Source organism: Carcharodon carcharias, chromosome 11 (assembly GCF_017639515.1).
Source record: "Carcharodon carcharias isolate sCarCar2 chromosome 11, sCarCar2.pri, whole genome shotgun sequence".
Lineage (NCBI taxonomy): Eukaryota > Metazoa > Chordata > Chondrichthyes > Lamniformes > Lamnidae > Carcharodon > Carcharodon carcharias.
In genome coordinates this window covers 34,173,470-34,185,956 of record NC_054477.1, presented here as the reverse complement: position 1 = coordinate 34,185,956, position 12,487 = coordinate 34,173,470, and the positions used below count along the sequence as shown (strand labels likewise).

The following is a 12,487-nucleotide window of genomic DNA, read 5'->3' as shown; positions in this document are numbered from 1 at the left end:
TCCATCACCCTCCCAGGCAGTGCATTCCAGCCCGTCACCACCCTCTGCGTAAAAAAAAGTTTTTCCTCACATCCCCCCTAAACCTCCTGTCCCTCACCTTGAACTTATATCCCCTTGTGACTGACCCTTCAACTAAGGGGAACAGCTGCCCCCTATCCACCCTGTCCATGCTCTTCATAATTCTGTACACCTCGATCAGGTCATCCCTCAGACTTCTCTGCTCCAATGAAAACAACCCAAGTCTATCCAACCTCTCTTCATAACTTAAATGTTTCATCCCAGGCAACATGCTGGTGAATCTCCTCTGCACCCCCTCCAGTGCAATCACATCCTTCCTATAATGTAGCGGCCAGAACTGCACACAGAACTCCAGCTGTGGCCTCACTAAGGTTCTATACAACTCCAGCATGACCTCCCTACTTTTGTAATTGATGGCTCGATTGATAAAGGCAAGTATCCCATATGCCTTTTTCACCACCCCACTAACATGCCCCTCCGCCTTCAGAGATCTATGACACACACGCCAAGGTCCCTTTGTTCCTCAGAACTTCCTAGTGTCATGACATTCATTGAATACTTCCTTGTCAAATTACTCCTTCCAAAGTGTATCACCTCACACTTTTCAGGGTTAAATTCCATCTGCCACTTATCTTCCCATTTGACCATCCCGTCTATATCTTCCTGTAGCCCAAGACACTCAACCTCACTGTTAACCACCCGGCCAATCTTTGTGTCATCCGCAAATTTACTAATCCTACCCCCCACATAGTCATCTATGTCATTTATATAAATGACAAATAAAAGGGGCCCGAGCAGAATCCCTGTGGTACACCACTGGACACTGGCTTCCAGTCACTAAAGCATCCTTCTGTCATCACCCTCTGCCTCCTACAACTAAGCTAATTTTGAATCCACCTTATCAAATTACTCTGTATCCCACGTGCAATTGCCTTCTTTATAAGTCTCCCATGTGGGACGTTGTCAAAGGCTTTGCTGAAATCCATATAAACTACATCAACTGCACTACCTTCATCTACACACCTGGTCACCTCCTCAAAAAATTCAATCAAATTTGTTAGGCATGACCTCCCTCTGACAAAGCCATGCTGACTATCCCTGATCAAATCTTACCTCTCCAAGTGGAGATAGATTCTCTCCTTCAGAATTTTCTCCAATAGTTCCCCTACCACTGACGTGAGACTCACTGGCCTATAGTTCCCTGGCTTATCTCTACAACCCTTCTTAAATAGTGGAACCACATTAGCTGTTCTCCAGTCCTCTGGCACCTCCCCTGTGGCCAGAGAGGAATTAAAAATTTGAGTCAGAGCCCCTGCGATCTCCCTTGTCTCCCTCAGCAGCCTGGGACACAAATCATCTGGACTTAGAGATTTGTCCACTTTTAAGCCTGCCAACACCTCCAATACATTGTTACTCCCTATATCAATTTGCCCAAGAACCTTGCAGTCTGTCTCCCTGAGTTCCATACCTTCATCCTCATTGGCTTGGGTGAAGATGGATGTGAAGTATTCATTCAACACTCTACCGGTGTCCTCTGGCTCCACCCATAGATTTCCCCCTTGGTTCCTAATGGGCCTGACTCTTTCCCTGGTTATCCTCTTCCTGTCGATATACTTATAGAATATCTTGGGATTTTCCCTACTTTTACCAGCCAGAGCTTTCTCATATCCCCTCTTTGCTCTCCTAATTGCTTTCTTAATCTCCACCCTGCACTTTCTGTACTCCACTAATGCCTCCGCTGATTTGCTTCCCTTGTACCTGCTAAAAGCCCCTCTTTTCCTTCTCATCGTATCCAGCAGTTTCATGGTCTCCATTACTGATGCTAGCTTTTTATTCTATATTTATTTAATTACCTGAATTTAAATTCTCTGGCTGCACGGTGGGATTTGTACTGGTGTATCTGGATTACTAGTTCACTGATATAAGGGCTTTGGTACAGTACCTACTTAAGCTTTGAGGATCAGGCATAACATATCCAGGACAGTAATTCCAGTCCATGTTGTACAGTATTGTTACATCATGGATTGGTAGCATCTCTTGGGTAACAAAGACAGTTATGTGAGAAATGGAATAAACTGCAGCAAGAAGTGATGTTCTGTGTTCAAAATTAAGATCCGTTTTCAGGGTGAAGCTGTATAGGAGTAATTATATGAGACTCTGCTCCAGGCATGGGAGCTAGGCAGGGCTAGATTAACACATGATCTCCTGAATACAACTGACAGGTGTGCAAATTGGAAGTAGAGTTTGTTAGTGTTATACCTGTCTTCTGGTCCTTGGCATGTGGGAAGTATGACAGCTTCTGCTGGAAAAAAGGAAGAGAGTGCAAGAGGAGGCCCTGGGACAGGCAACCAGCAGCACCTAGGGGAGAGTGTGAGAGGAAGACCCTGGGATGGATAGGTAGTCAGCAGCACCTAGAGGATCTAGTCTATCTAGAGAGTCAAGCATCTAGTCTATACTCAAGTAGGAGTAAGGGTAAAATAAAAGCAAGGTCCCGTATTTTATTTAGTTAAGATATGTCTGGGAGCTCAGCCCTGTGATCTGCATGCCCTGAGCTATGTGGGAATTCCTAGACACTTCTGGCGGTCTGGATGCCCATGTGTGCAGGAAGTGCCTCTGACTGGAGCAACTCGAGCTCTGGGTTTGGATCTTGAGCAGCAGCTGGGGGCACTCTGGTGCATTCACAAGGCTGAGAGATTTGTGGATAGCACGTTTCAGGGCGTGGTCACCCCATAGCTTAAGGAAGTGCAAACAGAGAGGGAATGGGTGACCACCAGACAGAAGAAAGGGACCAGACAAGTAGTGAGGGAATCCCCCAAGTGCATCTCACTCTCAAATGATTTTTCCAACTTGGAAAAATGTGAGAGTGACTGTTCCTCTGTGGAGGCCAATCTGAGCCAAGGCCATGCCACTGTGGGTGGTCCAGCTGCTTGGGGGGTGGGGGGGTGGGGGTGTGGAGGAGGAAGCGTGGAAGGGTAATAGAGGTAGGGGATTCATTGGTGAGGCTAGTATGTGCTTCTGTGGCCGTAGACATGACTCCAGGATGGTATGTTGCCTCCCAGGTGCCAGGGTTAAGGATGTCACAGAACGGCTGCAGGGCATTCTGAAGGGGGTGGGTGAACAGCCAGAGGTCATGGTCCATGTTGGGACCAATGACATAGGAAGAAAGAGAAACGAGGTCCTGCAAGCAGACTTTAGGGAGTTAGGTAGGAAATTGAAACAGAAAGCAGGACTTCAAAGGTAGTAATCTCCGGATTACTCCTGGTGCCACACAGTAGTGAGTATAGAAACAGAAGGATAGAGCTGATGAATGCTTGGCTGGAGAAATGGTGCAGGAGAGAGGACTTTAGATTCTTGGGGCATTGGGACCATTTCGGGGGGAGGTGGGACCTATACAAGTTGGACGAGTTACATCTGAATAGGAACAGGACTGACACCCTCACGGGGAGGTTTGCTAATGCTGTTTGGGGTGGATTTAAACTAAATTGGCAGGGGAATGGGATCCTGAGACATAGTTCAGAAGGGAGAGAAGCAGAGATGGAATTAGAAGTTAAAACGCTAGTAAATGAGTCTAGAAGGCAGAGGAAACATAGGCTAAATAAGAAAGAAGGCTAAATGGAATATAATTCAATGCAAGGAGCCTGAAGAGTAAGACAGACGAGTTGAGGGCACAGATTGGCACGTGGGAGTATGATATCACAATTAAGACTGAGACTTGGCTCAAAGAAGGGCAGGATTGGCAGCTCAACATTCCTGGTTATAGGATAATCAAACGGGATAGAGGGAGGGATAGAAGAGAGGTTCACAATATTGATCAAGGAATCAATTATAGCAGTGAGGAGGGATGATACCTTGGAAGAATCATCAAATTAAGCCATATGGGTGGAAGTAAAAAACACAAAAGGGGCAAACACACTGTGGGTGTGTACTGTAGGACCCCAAACAGTCAGAGAGAGATAGAGGATCAAATATGTTATCAACTTTCAGAGAAGTGTAAGAACAATAAGGCAGTAATACACGGGGATTTTAACTATCCAAATATTAACTGGGATAGTTTTAGTGTGCAAGGTAGGGAGGGAGCAAAATTCTTAAGTTGCTTCCAGGAGAACCTTTTTAGCCAGTAAGTAGAAAGCCCAACAAGGGAGGGGGTGGTTTGGATCTAAGATTCGGAGATTTGGAAGGGCATCATTAGGGGGGCATTTTGGAGATAATGACCATAACTCAGTTAGATTTAGGATAGTTATGGAAAAGGATAAGGTTGGGCCGGGAATAAAAGTTCTAAACTGGGGAAAGGCTAATTTTACTAAGATGAGATATGATTTGGCCCAAGTGGACTGGGAGCAGCTACTTGCAGATAAAACTGTGTCAAAACAGTGGGAGGCATTCAAGGAGGAAATAGCGAGAGTACAGGGCAAATATGTTCCCTTAAAGACAAAGGGTGGGGCCAAGTCCGGAGAACCCTGGATATCAAGGGACATAGAGGTTAGGATTAAGAGAAAGAGAAGCTTATGGCAGATAGCGAGGGCTCAATATGGCAGAGTCCTTAGACAGTATAAAAAGTGCAGGGGGCAACTTAAGGAAATTACGAAAGCTAAGAAAGTGCATGAGAAAGCATTGGTGGGTAAAATATTTCTAAATATAAACAGCAAGAGAATAACTAGGGAAAGAGTAGAGCCAATTAGGGACCATAGAGGTACTCTGTGTGTGGACCTGGAAGACATGGGTACTGTCCTCAATGAATACTCGGCGCCAGTCTTCACATGGAAAAGGATGACGCAGGTATAGACATTAGGGTGGATGACTGTGAAATATTAGAGGAAATTAACATAGAGAGGAGGAACTAGCAGCCTTTAAAAGTGGATAAATCCGCAAGCCCGATTGAGATGTACCCCAAGCTGTTGAAGGAGGCAGGTGAAGAGATATCAAGGACCCTGGCAGTAATTTTCAAGTCCTCTCTGGCCACAGGTGGGGTGCCAGAGGACTGGAGGACTGCTGCTCCATTATTTAAAAAAGGGAGGAAGGGATAAACCAGGAAATTACAGGCCAGTCAGTCTAACCTCGGTGGTGGGGAAGTTACTAGAAAGAATTCTGAAGGACAGAATATATCTGCACTTGGAGAGACATGGATTAATCAGGGATAGTCAACATGGATTTGTTAAGGGAAGGTCATGTTTGACTTTTCTGAGCAAGTAACCAGGAGGGTAATGCATTTGATGTGGTCTAAATGGATTTTAGCAAGGCTTTTGATAAGGTCCCTTCAAGGCAGACTGGTCAAGAATATAAGAGCACATGGGATCTAAGGCAAAGTGGCACGTTGAATCCAAAATTGGCTGAGAGGCAGGAAGCAGAGGATGATGGTAGAGGGGTGTTTCTGTGACTGGAAATCTGTTTCCAGTGGGGTTCCACAGGGCTCGGTGCTGGGGCCCTTGCTGTTTGTGGTGTACATAAATGATTTAACAAAAGACTTAAATGTAGGTGGTATGATCAAGAAGTTTGTGGGTGACATGAAAATTGGTACGGCAGTAAATAGGGAGGAGGATAGCCATAAACAGCAGGAGGATATTGATGGACTGGTCAGGTGGGCAGAGCAGTGGCAATTGGAATTCAACCCAGTGTGAGGTAATGCACTTGGGGAGAGCTAACAAGGCAAGGGATTACACCATGAATGGTAGGAACCTGGAAAGTACTGAAGATCAGAGGGACCTTGGTGTGCATATCCACAGATCCCTGAAGGTAGCAGGGATAAGGTGGTTAGGAAGGCATATGGGATACTTGCCTTTATTAGCTGAGGTGAAGAATACAAGAGCAGGGAGGTTATGCTGGAATTGTATAAAATGCTGGTTAAGCCACAAGTGGAGTTCTGGTCACCACATTATAGGAAGGATGTGATTGCACTGGAGAGGGTGCAGAGGAGACTTACCTGGATGCTGTCTGGGCTGGAGGGTCTGAGCTATAAAGAAAGATGGGCGTTGTTTTCCTTTGAGCATCGAAGGTTGAGAGGGGACCTAATAGAGGTGTATAAGATTGAGGGAAATAGGGTGGATTGAAAGGCACTTTTTCCATTAGTAGATGGGTCAATATCCAGGGGGCATAGATTTAAGGTAAGAGGTAGAAAGCTGAGAGGGGAGTTGAGGAGAATTTTTTCTACCCAGAGGATGGTAGGAGTCTGGAACTCACTGCCTGAAAGGGTGGTTCAGTCAGAAACTCTCGTAACATTTAAGAAGTATTTAGATATTCACTTGTGTTGCTATAGTCTCCAGGACTATGGGCCAAGCGCTAGAAAATGGGATTAGTGTAATCAGATCTTTGTTGACCGGCATGGACACGATGGGCCAAATGGCCTCTTTCTGTTCTGTAAACGTCAATGATCCTATAAAGGATAGGGCTAGTGGAGCTGTACATGGTAACAACAGAATCATTACCAACGCCTGCTGTCTGAAAATATGGGAGCAGTGCTTACAATCTGAAATAGTTGAACTCAGTATTGAGTTTAAGACCATGAGACATAGGAGCAGAAATTGGCCCATCGAGTCTTCTCTGCCTTTCTGTGAGATCATGGCTGATATGATAGTCCTCAACTCCACTTTCCTGCCTTCTCCCCATAACCCTTGATTCCCTTAATGATTAAAACTCTGCCTATCTCAGCCATGAATGTACTTAACGACCCAGCCTCTTAGTCCTCTATGGTAAAAACTTCCACAGATTAACTACCCTCTGAGAGAAGAAATTCCTCCTCATTTCTGTCTTATATGGGTGACCCCTTATTCTGAGAATATGCTCTCTGGTCCTGGACTCTCCTACAAGGGGAAATAACCTCTCAGCATCTACCCTGTTAAGCCCCCTAAGAATCTTCTATGTTTCAATAAGGTCACCTCTTATTCTTCTAAACTCCAATGAGTACAGGCCTAACCTACTCAATCTTTCCTCATAAGAAAATCCCTCCATACCTGCGATCAAACTAGTGAACCTTCTCTGGATTGCATCCAATGCCAGTATATCTTTCCTTAGATAAGGGGACCAAAACTGTTCACAGTATTCTAGGTGTGATCTAACTAGTGCCTTGCATAGTTTTAGCAAGACTTCTCTATTTTTATATTCCTTTCCCTTTGGAATAAAGGCCAACATTCTATTTGCCTTCCCTATTGCCTGTTGAACTTGTATGTTAGCTTTTTGGAATTCATGCATGAGGATTCCCAAATCCCTCTGTGCTGTAGCTTTCTGCAGTCTTTTTCCATTTAAATAACATTCAGCTCCTCTATTCTAAGGGAATCAAGGGTTATGGAAAAAAGGCCAAATGCATGACCTCACATTTTCCCACATTATATTTCATTGCCAAGTTTTTGCCCACTCGCTTAACCTGTCTATATCCCTCTGTAGACTCCTTGAGTCATCCTCACCACTTGCCTTCCCACCTATTTTTGTGTCTTCTGTAAACTTGGCAATTGTATATTCACTTCCCTCATCTAAGTCATTAATATATATTGTAAATAATTGTGGCCCCATCACTGATCCCTGTGGCACTCCAGGTTGCATCTTGAAAATGCCCCCCTTATCCCACCTCTCTGTCTTCTATTAGTTAGCCAGTCCTCTATCCATGCTAATATACTACCCCCAACACTGTGGGCTCTTATCTTATTAAGTAGCCTCATGTGCGGTACCTTATTGAACGCCTTTTGGAAATCCAAATATATTACTTCTGCTGGTTCCCCTTTATCTATCCTGCTTGTTACTTCCTCAAAGAATTCTAATAAATTTGTTAGGCATGATTTCCCCTTCATGAAGCCATGCTGACTCTGCTTGATTATATTGTGCATTTCCAAATGCTCTGCTTTTACATCCTTTATAATAGACTCTAACATTTTCCCAATGACAGATGTTAAGCTAAATGGCCTATAGTTACCTGTTTTTTGTCTCCCTCCCTTTTTGAATAAGGGCATTACATTGGCAGTTTTCCAATCTTCTGGGACATTTCCAGAATCTAAGGATTCTTGGAAGCTTACTACCAGTGCATCTGCTATTTGTGTAGCTACTTTCTTTAGTATACCAGGATGCAACCCATCAGGTCCAGGGGATTTATCAGCCTTTAACTCCATTAGTTTCCCTAGTACCTTATCTCTAGTGATAGTTATTGTATTTATTTCCTCCGCACCCTTTGCCCCTTGATTATTTAGTATTTTTGGAATACTATGAGTGTCTTCTACTGTGAAGACTGATGCAAATTATTTATTCAACTTCTCTGCCATTTCCTGGTTCCCCATTATTATTACCCCAGCTTCATTCTCTAAGGGGCCTATGTTCACTTTGGTCTCTCTTCCTTTTTATATATTTAAAGAAGCTCTTATTGTCCGTTTTTATATTACTTGCTAGTTTACCCTCAAAGTTTACTTTTTCCCCCTTTTTTTTTGGTCATCTTTTGTTGGTTTTGAAAACTTTCCCAATCCTCTGGGTTACCACTAATCTTTGCCACATTGTATGTTTTTTTATTTCACTTTGATACTATCCTTAACGTCCTTGGTTATCCCCTTCTTAGAATCCTTCTTCCTCACTGGGATATATCTTTGTTGTGAGTCATGAACTATTCTCTTAAACTCCTCTCCCAGTCCACTCCAGCCAACTCTGCCCTGATTCCTTTAATTACCCTTATTTAAGTTTAGCACAGTTGTTTCTGACCCAAGGGAAGAATTTTCCTGTTGGCAAGTGGGGGCGGGGCCTGCTCACCGACGCGTAAAATGACGCACGGTGACGTCGGAAGGAATGCCCGACGTCACCCCGCGCCATTTCCATTTTCAGGTCGGTGGGGTTGCAGCCAAGTCAGCTGTGCGCCCGCTGACCTGTCAATGGCCTATTAAGGGACCTGCCCTTCCAACCTTAAGGTTGGCGGGCAGACTGGGAGCCCTGGTGGGCTTCAGAAAAAGCATGAAACCACATCCACGGCCAGGATGCAGGATGAGGTTTCATGAGTGTATTTGAATTTTTAATAAAGGTTTCAGTATTAGTTATGATCATGTCCCAACTTATGTGACAGTGTCTCATGAGGGGACATACCACGGAAATCTTTTTCTATCATTTGTATAACAATTTTTTATTTGAAGCCGATCTCCCTGAGGCAGCACTTAGCCTCAGAGAGATCAGTGCACTCTTTTGTGCACATGCGTGAAGCAGCGCACTCCCAGCTGAGGGAATCTCTTCACCTCCCCTCCCCCGCTCCCAAATGGAGCGCATAGCATTTCCTAGCGGGCATCACGCTGGACGGGTCTTAACTGGCCCACCCACAAAATGGCAGCATGCCCCTGATCGGGGGTGCCAATCGGAGGCACACCCACTTCCGTACTCCGCCCCCTCAACAGGGGAAATTTTTTTCCCCAAGTTACTTATTCTCAAACTGAATGGTAAATTTTACCATGGTATGGCCACTGTTTTCCTCTGAGATAATTTATTAAACCTGCCTCATTACACATTACCAGATCCAAAATAGCCTGATCCCTGGTTGGATCCATCATATTTTGTTCTAAGAAACTGACCCAAATACACTATGAATCCTTGCTCATGGCTACCTCTGCCAATTTGATTTTCCCAATCTACATGAATATTAGTCGCCCATGATTAATGTATTGCCTTTTTTACATGCCCTAATTATCTCCTGATTTATTCTCTGTCCTACAGTATAGCTACTGTCAGGGGGCCTATAGACTACTCCCAACAGTGTCTTTGGAAGGCATTCACTTTATTTCTCTCTCCACAGATGCTGCCTGATCTGAGCATTTTCTGTTTCTATTCCAGATTTCCCGTGCCCTCAGTACTTTGCATTTGTTTAACTTCCTTAGCGTTAAGGCCACTATTTTCCATCAATCAGTGTGGGACTGCCTTCGTGAGGTGGACTGCGGTGGTTTGAGAAAGGAGATTTGCATTTCTCTTGCACTTTCTCCAATTCAGGATGACCTAAAGCACTTCACAGTTTATGAAGCGCTTTTGACATGTAGTCACTTCATGTAGAAAAGGTGGCCACTTGTTTGTGCACAGCAAGCTCTCCCACACACACTAATTAAATAAAAGGCCATTTAATCTATTTAAGGCATTGGTTGAGGCATGAACATTGGCCAGGACACCAGGAGGACTCGCCTGCTCTTCCGACTAGCACCGTGGGATCTTTTACGTCCAACTAAGCAAGGAGATGGGGTTTAACGTTTCCTTCAGGATTGCACTGAAGTGCCAATCTAAATTTCGTGTCCAGACCCCTGGAGTGGAACTGGGAGCTCCAGTTTTCTGACTCTGAAGTGGGAGGGCTTCATTGAGCTACAGTTAACAATTCTACACTGAAGGTGCACCCATCTTCTGAAGCGCAACTATAGATGGGCAAGAAACAGCAGCCTAGCCAGTGAACACCATATCCCAAGAATAAATGAAATGTGTTATGTTAGTACAAGTGAACTGGCTGCTAACACTAAGAACGTGGAAATTCAGATTAATCTCTATGGTAGGACACAATGTAGAGCAGCAAACCACCAATTCTAAATACATAAGATAATATCCTTGGCCTTGAGCCTGGATAACATTGACAGTACTTCACATTCTGAGAATAGCGAATATTTGAATAATTTTGTGTTTATATCGAGATCTTTCCAGCCTTTTTGTCTAGTGTATTATAATGAATTTTCCTTGTTTAATTTTTTTTATTTTGTGTGTTAATAATTACTCAGCAGAGTCTTGTGAATGCGTTCAGTAACTTAACTCTACCATTTCTAAAAAAAGTTAGGATCTATCAAGCCAGGTTTCACACTGGGATCTGACTTGTCCAGTATTACATCCACTGAGATTGTAATAACCCAGAACTCCAGAATCTTGAATTGCTTCTTCCCTGACTTTTTGGTTAAGTGAACCCCATCTTTTCATTATGGTCCTTTTCTTCCAGTGATCCTTGTACTCCCTTCCCCTGTTAAGGTATTGATGTCGCATTCCTTCGCAGGTGGAATCAATGCTTTTTGGTGCTTGCAGTCTCCAAGGAATTCTTCATCTGGCTGTAGACCCAGGGCAGAGAGCATCAATATGCCTCCAGCAACCTTCTTCAAAGTTACCTCTTATTCTTACACATTTTATGGGGAAGGGGTTATAGCGGAAAGGGGTTCTGAAAGCAGATGAATTTTCTCATGTCACTCACAACCACAACAACAAATATAAATCTGAAAAATTAAAATTCAAAATTTCACTTCTGCAAGTAGATGTACCTGGCAAGATTTCCCATGCTAATGTGTTGCAATTCAAGATTCTGGAGTTCTGGGTTATTACAATCTCAGCTGATGTAATACTGGACAAGTTAGATCCCAGTGTGAAACCTGGCTTGATAGATCCTAACTTTTTTAGAAATGGTAGAGGTAATTTACTGAACGCATTCACAAGACTCTGCTGAGTAATTATTAACACACAAAATAAAAAATTTATTAAACAAGGAAAATTCATTATATTACACTAAACAAAAAGGCTGGAAAGATCTCGATATAAACAAAATTATTCAAATAGTCGCTATTTCCTTTCCCCAGCTATATCTTTAAAGATGCATACAAATTCAGAAAGATGAAACAATTTACCATATCTACCTTTACCATATCTAAATTGTGCTCAATATTTAGAGTAAATACAAGGTACATGTGAACCAACTGGTGACCTATGGTCAGACATACCATGCACCAAAATAAATGACAGATGCGACCAAAGCAGAGTCTATGGATTTCTCAACAACCTGCTGAGAGCTCGTCACACCATGAGCCAACCGGTCTCACTGAAATAAAAACAGAAAATGTTGGAAAAACTCAGCAGGTCTGGCAGCATCTGTGGAGAGAGAAACAGTGTTAATGTTTCGAGCCCATATGACTCGTATTCTCATACGTACTCGAAATGTTAACTCTGCTTCTCTATCCACAGATGCTGCCAGACCTGCTCAGTTTTTCCAACATTTTCGGTTTTTATTTCAGTTTTCCAGCATCCACAGTTTTTTGCTTTTACCTCTGTTTCACTGACACTCTGTCTTCCTCATGAGGGTTTCCAATCTCCACATTTGAAGATCTTGCCTTGGAATTCTCTTCAAACATCAGTCCCACTTGGCCTTAACAAAGATTTTCAACCCCACCTGCTGAAACTCCTTTCCCCTGGATCTCCGAGTACACTCGAGCTTCACCTTCCAAGCGCAGTTTCAGCTCTTCGGCCACGCCAAGCAGAACACCACTGCTCCAAAAGGCCCACAGCACAGAGTCATCTTGGACGCCACCTTGGATCTTCTGGGCTTCTCTCCAGCCCACTTTTGTCAAGTCTGCCCCTTGCAGCTCTCTGTCTAATTCGGAGCCTATTTCCCTGCTCCTTTCTCTCAACTCTTCTTAACAGGATCTGTTTCAAATCCCTGTCTTTGTCCCTGCCAGGGCTTTCTTCTGGGACCTCTTTCTGCTCCACACTCTCTGGTTTGGTCCCTTCTCGTGAACCCCCT

At 43.8% G+C, this 12,487-nt stretch overlaps 1 protein-coding gene across 1 annotated transcript in view; it reads left to right on the top strand.

Moving 5' to 3' along the window:
• Positions 1 to 12,487, top strand: part of gpr143 (G protein-coupled receptor 143) — a 74,504-nt gene that overhangs the window by 22,771 nt on the left and 39,246 nt on the right. The gene's annotated exons all lie outside the window — the stretch shown is intronic.